A 16771-nucleotide genomic window follows, 5' to 3' on the forward strand; every position below is an offset into this window, starting at 1 on the left:
GAAGCGATTTTCCGGTCGCGTGATCATTCATCGGCTCATCGCACTTTTCTCACCTGTCTGTCGTTTATTTGCATTTAGCTACGAAATGCACGGAAAGATCTAACAGCGTATAGTTGGCAGGTTCGCAGCCATTACAAACGTGCCGAAACGATCGATGGGACAGCTACAAATGTGTGTATTCTTAGGTTTTACGATATCTTAACTTGTATCGTTTCTACGTTACCACCTACAAACATATCATTTTTGGCTGACCAACGAGAAATATCTGCTCACGGCTGTCGGGTGCGTAAAAACGTTTCGGGTGATGTACTGACAGATGGATGACTTTGACCTGTAAGCTGTCACTCGCAGTGGAAGGTAAATTAGAGCTACAACGTTGCTAATTTCATGTTGACGCAATCCTGTCATTAATACTCGGTTAACAAAATTGACTGTAGAAACTGCCAAACGTTGAAACAGTGAAACAGTGAAACAGTGAAACAGTGAAACAGTGAAACAGTGAAACAGTGAAACAGTGAAACAGTGAAACAGTGAAACAGTGAAACAGTGAAACAGTGAAACAGTGAAACAGTGAAACAGTGAAACAGTGAAACAGTGAAACAGTGAAACAGTGAAACAGTGAAACAGTGAAACAGTGAAACAGTGAAACAGTGAAACAGTGAAACAGTGAAACAGTGAAACAGTGAAACAGTGAAACAGTGAAACAGTGAAACAGTGAAACAGTGAAACAGTGAAACAGTGAAACAGTGAAACAGTGAAACAGTGAAACAGTGAAACAGTGAAACAGTGAAACAGTGAAACAGTGAAACAGTGAAACAGTAAAACAGTAAAACAGTAAAACAGTAAAAAAGTAGAACAGTAAAGTGAGACGTCAAAAACAAACAGACAAGAAAACATAGAGAGATTACAAATGATAATTTGAACACAATTTGCAGTTGTGTGAATTATGTCAATCTTGCATGGTTGCACAGCAAATATCGCACAGACATAGTAAATCATAACATAACCAGTCACCGCTCCGGATCAGTAGAATACAACTGCCGACTTTCCATCAAAATTAATCACGTTGACAGAGCTATTTTTAGGGGTTCGCCATTCGTTGGCAGCACCATTGGCAAAAATTACGCCATAATTAATGCCAACTGCCGCCAGCTGCCCAGATGCTACCAGCGATGACTGAATTAGAGTTATTTTGCTACCAGAATTTCCGCTAAGGGAAATATTTTGCTCGAATTCCATTCGCAGCAGCAACGGCAAGATGCGGATCGTAAATATTTAACCGCCTACTGTCAAGTACGAAGATGGAACGTCAAATATGAAATATTGAAAAACTAATGTCACGTGGACTGGCAGCAATGCCTAGTAGGTTGTATTCTCCGGCGATCACGCACCGGGGTAATAAATTTTCTGGTTCGGGTTGAAATTTTACCCACTCACGTGTTGACGATCGTTTTCGCTCATTTTCGTGAGACGGATGCACAGATTCGCTTGGTTTTCTCGAACAGGTGTTTCTCGGCGAATTACACCGAAGACGATTCAAATACCGCACGCGGAAAAGGTTGGACGATGTCCGGGGTCAGAGCGGATGATGAGTGAAATCTGCTACGTAACACTAATTAGTTTGCAGCGTTGATTTGATCATTTTGTTTATTTCAGCAGAATAAGTTGATCGAAGCCAATTAGGAAATAGATGAAGTATTGAACTTATGAAATTTTTTTAAATGGAATTCAAGGATAAAACAGGGCAACATGGAATCGATGTTTTACTGACAAAACTAAACCTCAGTTAAAGCATTTTAATCTTCGTAATAGGTCGAAAGCTCATTTCACCAACAGGCGATTCAAAATATGGCAAACTTTCACAAGACAAATTTATTTCAATTAGCTACTAATTTGACAAATCTAGACCAGCCTAAACAATTAGCTTAATGAGTTGAGTACTACTGGCAAGATTTCTGACGGTTTTTTCGTGTGAAATTATTTATTCACGCTCGAATTATTTCTTCGTTACAGTTGCCAGCAAAACCACTGAGTTAGCTCGTATAACGTTTAAATCTACAAGCTGAATCACTTTTATTGGCACAACAAAACCATTTGAACCCAGTGAACTTTATTACCTGACCCAGTAATGTTAATCAACCAATAAAGTTTTATTCCGGTTATAAATGTCAAAATTCTTCTACACAACCACTTCAAAAAAATAATAAAAATAACTATTTTATATCTACATACTTCCCTAGGATCGCAACTCGAAACCGATACTCTTCTGTGAACAAAGTTTTAAAACATTTGAAAATCCGGGCTAAAATTCCGTTTCCGTTCAAGCGTTACGCCGCTCGTCGACCGGAATATTGTTTACTGACGCCATTCTGCTCAAGTTTTTGTTTTCATTCGACTTTGAATACACTCGAAGCAGCCAGATGCCCGGATAATTCGTTCGTTTGAGACAGCCATGTGTGCGGACGAGTGAAATTGTAACCGCACTGCCTACGGCTTCCGTTTCGTTGCGGATCGGATAGTTTGAAAGTCGTCGCCTACTTTGTATCCATCGTCCATTGCATTGCTTCTGTTGTAGAGCTTCCGAATGATTATTTATTTATTCGAACTTTGATATAAATACAGCACCGATGATGTTTTGTTTTGAATAAGAAGATGTGCACACAGTAAACGGTAGTTTACTTGTGCCTTTATCTTTAGACTTGGTTACAAACAAATTGAACTGGAACTAGATAGTTCTTGATGATGATGATGATGATAATGTGTGCGGCACCGGAAGTCGGATTCGAATCAAATTTAGGAACTTTGTGTGGGGTTACAAGACCTTTCATTTTAATTTTAGTTCATAAAAATCGGTTCAGCCATCTCTGAGAAAAGTTACAGGTACGGGTTTGGAAAAGCAATAAACCTCGGGTTCAGGTCGAGTGCGGGTAAAAGCTAGACCTTTGCAACGGCAGTCGCGACTCGCGAGCTCCAGAATGGAGGAACTAGAAGCTATCACGTAGGTAACTAGAATTCGAAAAGCATGACCAGTGCGGTAAAATTACATTTTCAATCGAATGATGTCAGATGAAAATGAAATTTATGGCCACTTATGGCTCCCAGAGTTCATCGTCAGTTGAATAATCGTACCTAGTCATTTGAAGTTTTGCTTGCTCATTTTCAAGTGCCAAGTAGTAAAGCACCTTCATTGTCTTCGCTTCTGGTAGTGGGCTCGTTCGAATGAATAGAATTATAAATGGAGTAAAGTATTAAAAATGAAAACTGAAGGAGGAAACTATTAATTAACGTGTTTATTTTTGTTTTTTTTTTCCTTTATGGGCTGCTCTGGCCGAGGGAGGTGGTTACAATGATCCGCACTTTCCATACCGGACGAACTAGGCTATGGTGCCCAAATGAACACTAGTTACGAAGGAGGAAATCCTCCAGCATGTAACCCAAGCGACAGATTCCTTTACGGTTATCAATTTACAACGAAAGATGCGAATATCTTCTATTGCAAGTTCGCCAGAGAATTTGTCACTTGGGTAGGAAGTGTGTGCTTCACCCTGTAACCAGTCAATCATTGAGTCGTGCGTCTGTATCGTATTGGTATTTTGTCATCCTATCAACTGCTTCTGTGTCTTAAATGTCCTCGTCGGTGAAGCTTTACAAAATTTCGCACTGTATCCGCTTCGGTCTTGGCCCTGCTTTCCTATATAGTCTTTTATGTCTGAAACGGTACTTGCGATTATTACTTTAAAGTTCCCAAATCAATGTAGATATGTTTGGTCTACTAACACTATCCAATCTAATCTATTCTGATTGTTTCTATCTTTGTCGATGTTACGTTACGTTTCCTTTTGCCCCATTCCATTGCTTTTTACTATACCGGAGAAACCTGTGAATATCACAAGCTTATAGATTATCAAGAATAAAGGAATTATAATAAGATTGATAATAATAATAATAATAATAATAATAATAATAATAATAATAATAATAATAATAATAATAATAATAATAATAATAATATTAATAATAATAATAATAATAATAATAATAATAATAATAATAATAATAATAATAATAATAATAATAATAATAATAATAATAATAATAATAATAATAACAATAATAATAATAATAATAATAATAATAACAATAATAATAAAAGTGATTGTAAAAATAGTATTGCACTCACCTTTTTCTTCCAGCATACCACAACTTACCAAAAGTTAGGTTATTACATAAAATACTCAACCTTCATCACTATCCTGGGACATTCTAGGGGTCTTCTTCCTCACATCTTCTTAGCCTTGAATCTTCGATGACAATCCTCTAGTTCAACAGTCTCATTTAATTTAGTTTTTTTATCATGGAATTAAAATAAAATAAAATCAGATGTGAGTGATTTCGTTAAATTATTTAATATAAGGGTGCGCATTTAACACTAGATTGCCCAGGAAAGTCGCACTATGTACACAATGGATGGATTTCTTAAAATTCTGTGATCTTTATTTAACTCTTAATTTAACGCTATAAGCACTAAGGCACTCTGCACTAGCTTTTAGTTATTCTGTCACCGTTTTTTGACTTTCTTTCTTTCAATCATTTTGCCTGGTTTTGAGCAATTTAGGTCTATACAAAGTTTTGGGCCATCTAGTGTTGAGCACGCATCCAGGAAACAAAAACTACTACATGTATTTCGTGAAGAAATACTAGGTGTGATTGTATGAAATGGTCCACGTGAACCGTTCTCTTCCGGAAACACACATCTCACACTCTTAGTTAGAAGGTGACATCTGTGTCCAAGTACATTCAAACCTTTCCCGATTTGAGAGTGTAATCACACCTGATCAATCAGTTTCGCCGTCATTGCAATTTGTAAACATTACCGATACCGAACCAGATCGGAAAGGTTTGTAAGTTCCTAAGCGGTTTATAAGATATCAATTTACTCCTATTCCTGATAACACCAGTCCTCCTTTTTGAATTAGGTTCGCCAAGTTCAGGACGAATATGACATAACAGATCGGCTGAAAAGTTCGTATCGTTTCTATGAGAGGGCGCCACTAGAATTAAATGCATACCATTTTCAGTTAGTACCAACCTTCAAACGATACGTGTATAAATTTGACAGCTGTCTGATTATTAGTTTGTGAGATATTGCATTTTGAGTGAAGCTACTTTTGTTATTGTGAAAAAAATGGAAAAAAGGAATTTCGTGTGTTGATGAAACACTACTTTTTGATGAAAAAAAGTGCCGCCGATACCAAAAAATGGCTTGATGAGTGTTATCCAGACTCTGCACCGGGCGAAGCAACAATTCGTAAGTGGTTTGCAAAATTTCGTACTGGTCATATGAGCACCGAAAACGATGAACGCAGTGGACGTCCAAAAGAGGCTGTTACCGATGGAAACGTGAAAAAATCCACAAAATGATTTTCAATGACCGTAAAGTGAAGTTGATCGAGATATCAGACACCCTAAAGATATCAAAGGAACGTGTTGGACATATTATTCACGAATATTTGGATATGAGAAAGCTTTGTGCAAAATGGGTGCCGCGAGAGCTCACAATCGATCAAAAACAACAACGAATTCGGGGGACGGGTATAGTGTGATGGGTAAGTCGACGCCTTTCACGCAGCCCGCCTGGGTTCGGTTCCCAACCCCGCACATAGGGTCAGAAAGTTTTTCTGGCCCGAAGAGGCGAATGACCTTAAGGTTAAAACCTCTATAATCGAAACAAAAAAAAAAAAAAAAACAACGAATTGATGATTTTGAGCAGTGTTTGGAGCTGTTATATCGAAATAAAACCGATTTTTTCGTCGATATATAACAGTGGACGAAACATGGCTCCATCACTTCACTCCGGAGTCCAATCGACAGTCAGCTGAGTGGACTGCACGCGATGAACCGAACCCAAAGCGTGGAAAGACTCAACAATCGGCCGGTAAGGTTATGGCGTCTGTATTTTGTGATTCGCATGGTATAATTTTCATCGACTACCTTGAAAAGGGAAAAACCATCAACAGTGACTATTATATAGCGTTATTTGAGCGTTTGAAGGACGAAATTAAAAAAAACGGCCTCATTTGAAGAAGAAAAAAGTTTTGTTTCATCAAGACAATGCACCGTGTCACAAGTCGATGAAAACCATGCTGAAATTGAACGAATTGGGCTTCGAATTGCTCCCTTATCCACCGTATTCTCCAGATTTGGCCCCCAGTGACTTTTTCCTGTTCTCAGACCTCAAGAGAATGCTCGTTGGTAAAAAATTTAGAAGCAATGAAGAGGTAATCGCTGAAACTGAGGCCTATTTTGAGGCAAAGGACAAATCGTACTACAAAAATGGTATCGAAAAGTTGGAAGATCGCTATAATCGCTGTATCGCCTCTGATGGCAATTATGTTGAGTAATAAAAACGAATTTTGGCAAAAAAATGTGTGTTTCTATTAAACGATACGAACTTTTCAGCCGAACATTGATCCCAACTGGATCCAGATAATTCAAATTGGTGACCAATTCCAAGCATAAGAATGCTCGAAACCACCTAATGACCTATTGTCAATTTCAAACATTACTAGTACTGTCCACTCCGTGATCGATCCAGACAACATAATAATTTTCATCTTTTACATTTATAAGCGAACGATCGATCTCGGTATGATCCGACTTTGTCAATACGCGAAGTGTAAATTGACTCCCACCCCCATCCGCCAAAGGGGGTACGCGCCCTGTAGCCAAAGCCTAGGGTGTTTATTTTGTTTATTGTTGTTTATTTGTGTAATTGACATTCAGCTACCTGATTTGTCTTTCATCTATTAGTTTGAACCAATTCGAATGTTTACATAAACCTCATTTGAAGGCCGTTCTCACCCTATTGAAAGAGATATTTTTTTTTACTTCAAGAGATCAACTGACGGTGGTTAAACTGAGCAGTGAATCGATTGAAAAACTGAATGCAGCCGGTTCGGCACGTCAGCGAGCGATGTGTTTCAGAGTGTGAAGTTTACTGCAGTTGAGAGATCGTCAGTGTGTTTCACATTCGGCTTTAAGTGAATTGAATGAAATTTTACTGCACTGAGCATGACAGCAAACGTTCGAGCGTCGAGCAACCAGAGCCAGCAAAATAGTATCGATTACGTGGAGAAAACTGAAAGAACTGCGTGAAAATAATATCCCACTACAACGGAAGTCATGACTGTTATATTGTATGCAGGTTGAATACAAGGAATCACCTCACCCATGCTGCGCAGACGCCTTCAACCCCACACAGTAAGGAAAATCAACCCTCCTGACCGCTATTCAACACAGAATGATGCTTTCCATTTATTTCCTTAGCCTTTTCGAATCCGTTTTGCATCGCTAGAGCAGAAACTCGAAATCAGATCTCTTTATCGAGTTGGTCGACTTTTTGTTCCACTGATGGAAAATAATGACTTAATGAACTGAGCATTTTCTACGGTTATTGGAATTTTTTCCAACGTTTTTGAGATCCTCCTACAGAAGCGAATTGGATTTCCTCGTGGACGGATGTTACAAATGACAATTAGTACTGAAGTGTACTAGATTTTGCTGCGGAATTTTTAATAACATAAAAAGCGAACACTCTCACTTTTGTCTTTTTTGCGAAATCATATAATATCAACAAAATATGCCATTGGAAAACCTAAAATTATTCTCCATTCAAATTCGATTCAGTTAGAAATCAAAACAAAAGTAATTCACGATGCTCATCTGTCTTCTGTCAGATATTGTTTGATACTGTCGGCAATCCGAAAGCGTTCGTAAATTGATTCGAGTTCAAACAATAAACATCAATAACAATGATTTCATTGCCCTATTTGAAAGCAGCATTAGTATGAATACGAAGTCTTCTAAAACCCAGTCTAGGAAACTGAATTCACTTTTGACTCAGGTGGCAAAAATCTATGCATAATATATGCGATTGTGAAATCGCAATGTTGTATTTGAGCTCTGCACACCGCACATTCCTAACCTAAATCTATTTTCAGCCAGATTGTGCCAGTGATGGACTCCGATTTCGTAACCGGATACAGTGGCCTGCAGGGAAAATCAAAGCATGCGCGTTATGCTGCTACAGGTAATATTCATGGAATCGACTGTCAAAGAGATGTTGACATTTTTTGAAAATGTTCGTCACAATTTTTATTCATCTGTATACCAGACCACTATAGAAACAGAACCCTTGAATGATGATTTGGATTGAAGTAGTTAAAAGTACGTATTATACAATCATTCTACAATGCAGCAACAAAATCTACAACATTTGATTAACTTCTGTAATTACATGTAATTAAATCCAATAAAATGAGCAAACTGCATTGAATAAGTTTTATATGTCGCCAACATTACGTAGCAACGTCACCTGAAAACCATGGAAGACCCATCCCTCCAGCCACTACATAATCCTAGTTCAAATAATTATAAGAAACTGCCCTTGGCATCATAAAGCTAATCGCATTGTGCCTTAATAAATACATCGCGGGAAAACAAAATATGTATATGTCGCCAAAAGAGAATGTAGATATGATGTGTGTTGGTAAATAAAGATTATCAATCGTTACAGTATTCATATCACTTTATGAACAAAGATTTTTCTGTCTCCAACGCAGAAGAGAATTGAATTTCCTAGCGAGGAGCAAAAATTAAACTTTTCTAAAATATTTAGTATAAACGAGTATCAAAGAGGATAATTCATAAGGCGCGTTTGCCTTTCTCGTATTTTTAAAGCTCATAGCTCAGTGAAAGGATTTATATAATTTAACTACCAATAGAATCGAAATTTTTCAACTTAAACGTGTATATCAACAGCTTTGAAGTATTTGACCCATGTCAACACCAGCCAATCAGAACTAGTTCTGAGGAAGAGAACAAAATATCTGCCGCTGTACAACAAATCGTTCTAGAAAAATGTTCCGAAAAGTGGTGAGTATCGTAGTGAGTTCCTCAATTTGGTCCTTCTAAATGCTAGAAACGAATCCCTACAGCATATTGCTAGTTTCTTTCAATGAAATGCAAATCCAAAATGAAATAATAGAAATTAAAATTCTATATGCGGCTGTTTTTATAGCCGTGAGGACCGCCCATTAGTAAAAAAGCTACAAACGAAATCACGTAAAAAGAAACCACTTAACAAAAATTGGATTAGTTTGGATTCTATCGCCATTGCGAGCAGATGTGTGTCGTTTGCAAAGCCAGTTTCGCTTCCGACAAGAGCGATTACGTTACAGCCGCCAGTGGTTTGCATTGGTGAAAAAACAACGAAAAGAGGACAACGATGGAGAGCATCACACAAAATCAGCCGTTCTAATGGCTCTAAAAGTTTTCTACAGAACTATTAGGATTTCTTGCTAGCAAATCGAAGGTAAATATCCCCAGTTTAGTGCAAATCTAGAACAGTTTGATTAGATTTGTGCACTTTTCGCTGTGTGAAATTCACAGTCATCGAGATCAAGTGAAGCCTTCTTTGTTTTTGTGAAAAATGTGAAAAAGAGGAATGCTTGCATTATTCGTACAATTGATCAACTAATTGATATTTGGAGGTGCTAAGGAACATGTCAGTTGTTATCGTATTCAGGAAATCCAGTTATGTCTCGGGCATTACGCTTTTTTTTAAATGCGAACAAACAAATTGAAGAGCACAATTCCTATAAAAATCGTGAACACGATACTGGCGTTTCTTTTAGGAAAATCCATGATAATGGTCTTGACAACAGACAAAATTAGACGTTTCTCGTTATTAATTGAAATTTCGTCCATCAATTATTTGAAATTTGAAATAAAATAAGTAGATTAATTTACTCGAATCGATTCATAGGCATATTTTCAAGCAGTAGGTGAAATGATTTCGAAAACCGGTTCAACCACTATTTTTTGTATGATTTTATTTTCCGTATTTTGAATTCGCACCCCTATAAAGAGTACAAAGACATCCAAATCCGACTTCCGATTAAGAAATTACAGGGTGATGAGTATAAAAAATGTTAGGAATCAACTGGTGTCAAGATATCTCAAACTTGTTCGGCCCTGTTGGTTTATGCAAAAAAACTTATTCGTTTAGTATTCATAACTACCTACGTAAAATAAACTAAGAGAGAAGATGTACGAATTAATTTGCGAAACAACGGATATTTTGGGATGTTTGAAATGGTCTGAGCGAGATTTGTGATACGAGGTCAGATGCAGATAATGATACAAAATAGCATTCAACAGGCACGTACAAAGTATCATGCACTTGTTTTGCACTACTTATTCAGGTTGCCTTCTGGAACGTCTCCACGGTAAAGAAAAAGTTGTGGGCTCGAACCTGTTACTGTTTCCCGTTGCCAGTGATGAAAAGTAAGAGCTGAGTTTAACACAGTATTCAAGTGTCTGCACAAAGCCCAAACAAAAACGAACTTAATACACCTAGCAGTGAGATATGCCTTTTCTTTATCAATCCGCATGTGATTTTTTGTATGAATATTCTTCGTTGTGTTTAGTTTCATGAAATAATTTTGATGTTCGTCGTTTCAAATGACAGTTGGAAATTTCAGTCACTCATTACCCTGTAATTTTGGTACTGCAAGTCGAATCGAAAAGAAAAAATGGGTTTCATAAAATTAATTCTGTAAATCTAAACGTGTGTTTCAACCAGTGCTGTAAAACTTCATTCAATTCAATTGAAACTGAATGTGGAACACATTGACGATCTCTCTAATGCAGTAAACTTCACTCTCTGACACACACAATGTTTGCTGACGGCCCGAACGGGCAGCATTCAGTCATCACTCGTTTCTCTTCAATCGAGGCTCAGTTTAACCACCGTCAGTTGATCTCTTGAAGTAACAAAATATCTCTTTCAATAGTGTGAGAGCGGCCTTCAAATGAGGTTCATGTAAACATTCGAATTGGTTCAAGATAATAGATGAAAGACTAATCAGATAGCTGAAATATCAATCACAGAATACACATAAATTAATTGTTTCCTCCTTAAGTTTTCATTTTTAACACTTTACTCCATTTATAATTCTATTCGATCGAAATTGCTTACTACCAGGAGCGAAGACTATGAAGCAGCTAGACTACTTGGCACTTGAAACTGAGTAAGCGAAACTTCGAATGACTAGGTACGATTATTCAACTGACGATGAATGCTGGGAGCTTCACTTGGAATTGGCAGCATAAGTCAAATGAATTAGAAAGGATATGCTGACGGTCAGTGGCCATAAATTTCATTTTCATCTTATATTATTCGATTGAAAATGAAATTTTACCGCACTGGTTTCAACAGACTTCGCAAACGATTCTTAACGTACAAAATCATTGAATGGCTAGTACTACGATATAAGAATTCCTTCAGTCACGGTAAAGCGGTTCGTATGCCCATGAATTAAAACGTCGACTAAATTGGAATAGCTTTGAGCTGAATGACGGTTTAAATTTTTGAAAAAACTCATCACTTCGTAAATCCAGAAATGGCAGTCGGAATCGGACAAAACTCATCAATTTTGTATGGGGCCATTAGTATTTTATTAGGATTTTTTGTTTATGAAATTCGATGTGGTCTTCTTTGAGAAAACGATTGAGCTATTTCTCAAGCTTTTGGTACCGGGATTCGAAAATCTGTCTAGCCGAGATCAGTTAATTTCGCATTGAGAACTACGATTTCTAAATAAAAATGTGGGGTACATTCCAAGATCGAAAATTGAATACTGGTAAAACATAAATAAGTTTATTTGGTCATCGACTATTAAAATCTGCAACCCCGATAAACCCAACAAATTTACGCGAAATTTATGTTTTACACTAATCACCCTGTATCTCCGGAACCAGAAGTAGGAAACAGTGTTGGTGATTGCCGAAAATTTGACAGAAGCTGTTATATTGCTATCTATATTGTATACAGCATTTTCAATCCGGTAGAAGGTGTTACAAGAAATCGTGTCTCTCAATGCATGAATCGTGAGAGAATTTTTCTACATTTCTTCGCTCCGCTTCATACTCTGAGTATTTCACACCCTTAAAAAAATTTACAGTCTGACAATTATCGCAGAAAATCGAATCGATGATTCGACTTGATGATTCTCATACTAGGTTGTAATATTTCAAAACCCTTGTGTGGAGCATTCACATACATTTTCATAGACACAACTAATACAAAGGTTATATACACATAGCTAGAATAACTGGCAATAGTTAAATGATTCTATCGCTATTATCAACTGCCTGTATAGAATCGGATCGCAAAACGAGAATAAGCGACCGTTTGTTGCTTCAGAGAGGATTCCCACAGCAGCGTGCTAACCTATAATTCTCAGAAATGTCATCGAGAGAAATTCGCTCTCTCACTGGTGTCTATTCTATGTTAAATGAGCCATGCCGGGTTTTTGTTGCTGCGATGATATCCGCCTCTCTTTGATGGCACTGATTCAATCGTGCGAAGAGTTGCCAGTGAGCGTTCTTTGACACGATAAAAGCCATCCTTGATAGGAAATACTGCCATCTTTCTAATACATACACACTTCGAAAAATGTACATCTAAATATGCACATAAAAGGAGCGTCACGATTCACATACATTCACAATTCAAAGCATGTAAAAAAAAGTCATATCTTCAACTTCATAGTTAATTTAGCTGAAGTTTACATCGATACAGACGCAAAATTTATTTTCACATGTTAGTAGATTTAATATTATGGCTTCACCGAAGAAATTACGACATGCTTGAGTTTACGTCAAGCGTAAATTAAATTTTTTCTAAGAGTGTATGTCATCTTCGACCGATTATGTTGTCAAAACCGAACCGAGCTAAAATCGAAACGATGCATAAGGATGCTTAGAAACAATGGCATAGACCATTGCATAATCTTGTTTCGCTTTGCTTCCAACCATCGTATTATCATATTGCTGGTATAGGAAGAAAAGTCGCTTGAGCAACAATATCGATATCTCCGTTAAAAATGGAAGTATTTTAACAATCTATGGTTTTTTGAATATCTATTATCGAGTGAAATGTATGTCTCAAAACATATTTTGATTACAAGGACTATTATGAGAACAATTGCCAACAAACTAGCAATTTTTAGATAAAACTTCGTATAACTCAAAAAGTAAACATCCTCATTAAACATTCAATAGCGTTCAGGTCAATGGAGACCGTTTATTAGCGACTAGCTGGATTAAAATTGGTCCAGCCATCTCTGAGATCTCGACCTTATTTGATTTTTTTCGCGCATTTTACCCCTTTACTGTAGAACCCCAAGTCGGATCCGGATAAAGATCGATAGGAAGGCATTTTATTTTCATTTGAATTTAATCGGTTAAGCAGTCTGATAAAGTTTGCAACCAGTCCGATCAGCCATCTCTGAGATCTACGCCTCTTTATTCTGTACACACATACAGACAGACACACATAGACATTTGCTCAGTTCGTCGAGCTGAATCGATTGGTATATGATACTCGAACATTTTTTCCAGAGTTCAAGCGAATTCTATACCTATTTTTTATGTATATAAAAAAGGTAAAACTTTTCATGTGTGCATTTAGGAGTTAAAATAAAAACCTTTGGAGAATAACACTCCTATGAGAATTGAGTCATTACTCAACGGGGAGAAATAAATTAGATTTTTCTATGTAAAGTTCGATTCACTTGTTTACTTGGTATATTAAAGTACGGCTAATTTGATTGAACGTTCCTATTGATGTTCCTACATCTTATAGTTTGAAGAAGCACGATTCTTCGAGTGATTTAAACTTCGTTATGTTACATTAGGATTTTAAAATGGAAGATTAACACTCCAAATACCAAGCCCGGAAATAAGTTGGAACGGTAACAACTGTTTTTCAACGGATCTCAAGAAATTTTACACCCTCGAATTTTGTACAGTTCGCAGATTATTTTAAGTATGTCATTATTGACAATCGGTTAGGAAAAATCAATAAAAATGTGATTTTTCTCGTTCCAAGTTTCTTTTCACGCACAAAATATGCCCTATCTGCATTTATGCGGCACCAGCATTGTGAATAGAATTTTGAGAACTTCAACTTTCTCGCGTCATAACTTTGTTGTTAGTCAACCGATCTTCGAAATTTGTTCACCATTGGAATGGTACTAGTTCCAGAAATAAAATGCACTAAAACATACGTAAAATATAGTTGTCTACCTAAAGTTATAGAGAAAACTGTAAACAGAAGACCACAAAAAAGGTGGGATTTTTTACAATGATCGTAAATATCTCTGAATTCAAAGCGATGACCTATATGTTTTTATACATTATTCGATTGCTAGTCAATCCAGCTACAATATATGCTAAGCTGACGTTTTTGCACCATCAAAAACAACCTGAAAATATACAGTGTAAATGTTAATATTGACAAATATTGCAAAAAAAACTATTTTTAACACATAAATCAAAAATGAAAGCGATGACTTGTACATTTTTTGCTCTGAATTTTTAGAATCATTATCATAAAGATTGTTTTGATGAATAAAATAATATATATATATATATATATATATATATATATATATATATATATATATATATATATATATATATATATATATATATATATATATATATATATATGTATACATATATATATATATATATATATATATATATATATATATATATATATATATATATATATATATATATATATATATATATATATATATATATATATATATATATATATATATATATATATATATATATATATATATATATATATATATATATATATATATATATATATATATATATATATATGTTTACAGTTTTCTCTATAACTTTAGATAGACAACTCTATTTTACGTATGTTTTAGTGCATTTTATTTCTGAAACTAGTACCATTCCAATGGTGAACAAATTTTGAAAATCGGTTGGCTATCAACAACCAGTCGCGATGTCCAGTATCATTTCTGTTGCATTTGACTACACTAGACTAGACTAGACTAGATAGGCTTATTTTTATTTAACCATGAATATTCGATATGCAAGCATAAAACATTATGCTTTCCCTTTATTTTGCGAGAAGGAAGCACAGTGTAGTAAAAATCCAGAGAAATCCCTTGTTTGTGACTAAATTAGACACGATCAGAAATGCAGGTCTCAAGATCGCATGTGCCATTCTGTCTTTTATCATACGTTTTTCTCAGAGTATTTTTCCTGTTCTGTCATAATTGAACGAATGTTACTCAGTGTGTGACAGTTCGACGGCCGAGCAATGATAGTACAAACGTAATTTCGACTGTAAAAACTCTACGCACATGCGTAGAGAATCCTTAAAGTGAAAACATTTGTTTGAAAACGAAAATAGCTTGCTTCGATCTAAATGCCTTTCAAATTATCCAACGTGAGCTTCATCAAAAAGCTGCAGAAAAAGGGGGACGAGTTTCGAAACTAGACATCATTTGTATTTTCCTACAACAGTTCAATGAGGAAAAGCTGTGCTTCGTTCGGCGAAACAAAAAAAAATTTTTTTTTTGGTCTACCAGAAAGTTCCAGTCCAATGCAAAAGCTAAACGTGATCTGCTTAAAAAAACAAACTCGGCGGGATTCCAGCGCTAAATTAAAACGTCACCAGATGTCAAACTGCGGCATTTCAATGAAACATGACACTTTCTGCTGTATCCATCCTCAGAATCTGGTTATTGGGGTTTGCTGCAGTCAAAAAACGGGAACACCGAAGATACATTAGAGCAGAGGAGACAAAACGGCACTCAGTTCCAGCGAACTTTTGGCTTGGACGACTTGGTGGTAGGTTTCTTCACAGGGAAAGGGCAGCTCCCCCTCCTAATCACTTGGTCTCGTTCTGGGGGGATTGATTTGATCGGTGTTGATTGATTTGGTTCAGGATCCCAATATGAACGTTGTAATTTGATATCAATATACTTGTTGATATTTGCTTTGGGTGAAGATTTTTGGAACTCATAAATCAATAAAGAATTATGATTTTGAATCAAATATAAAGCTTAACTTTTGGAGGAAGATTAATTAACTGTCGTTAAAACCAAACCAAATAAATGAGAAGTGCCGATTGTTGTCCTACTGAACAGGATGACGATTGGTAATTGAACATATTTTTGGCTCCCTTTACACTAGAGAACTCGCCGTTCAGGAAGTTCCAAATGTAATTCACTTCTGGATGTTCCTCGTAAAGGGTTATTCGATATAACATCTAGTAGAAACATGGTTTATGGAAATTGAGCATAGATCCCAATTGTATGCAAGCCCTACATGAACTTTAGAGCTGCAAGTTGAACTTAAAAAGCATTCAGCCAAAAAGCTTCTTCCTAAGCTCTCACACATTTGTACCGCTCGAGTCTCGGAAAAAGAAATCCGTAATCCATAAAAGATTATGCATGCGGCGGTACTAGGAGGGAGAGATCAGATAAGTTTCAAACGATTCCCTCCGGTATTGCCCTCTCCCCATCGGCATTCTGAATCCAACGCTGATGCTATAAAACGTGTGTGCTCTCAGTTCGTTTCGAAGCAGTAAGCCGTGAGAATGGGACGGCGCGAGAGCAATGTTTTATGACATCGAAGGATGCTGTGCCGTGAACCTGCGCGCGGCTACTGCGGAAAACACCTTTTTTGTTCATTTCTGGATCTTGTAGTTTATTTTTCTTCTTCTGCTGTTATTTGTGACGCTTCTTTTTTTTTATTATTTTATGCTGCCCGCTCTATGCAGTACATAGATATAGGTACAAACGGTATTACATTGCCGTGCTACCGACGACCGACGGCCTGTTGGATGATAAGGGACGATTCC

At 36.5% G+C, this 16771-nt stretch overlaps 1 long non-coding RNA gene across 1 annotated transcript; it reads left to right on the forward strand.

Moving 5' to 3' along the window:
* The first annotated feature begins 125 nt into the window (after positions 1-125).
* LOC131435067 (uncharacterized) lies at positions 126-8528 on the forward strand. The gene is made up of 3 exons (XR_009230439.1): positions 126-357; positions 8001-8089; positions 8174-8528. It is a non-coding gene; the product is annotated as an uncharacterized LOC131435067 (long non-coding RNA).
* Positions 8529-16771: the final 8243 nt, after the last annotated feature.

The sequence above is a fragment of the Malaya genurostris genome, chromosome 3, assembly GCF_030247185.1.
Source record: "Malaya genurostris strain Urasoe2022 chromosome 3, Malgen_1.1, whole genome shotgun sequence".
NCBI lineage: Eukaryota > Metazoa > Arthropoda > Insecta > Diptera > Culicidae > Malaya > Malaya genurostris.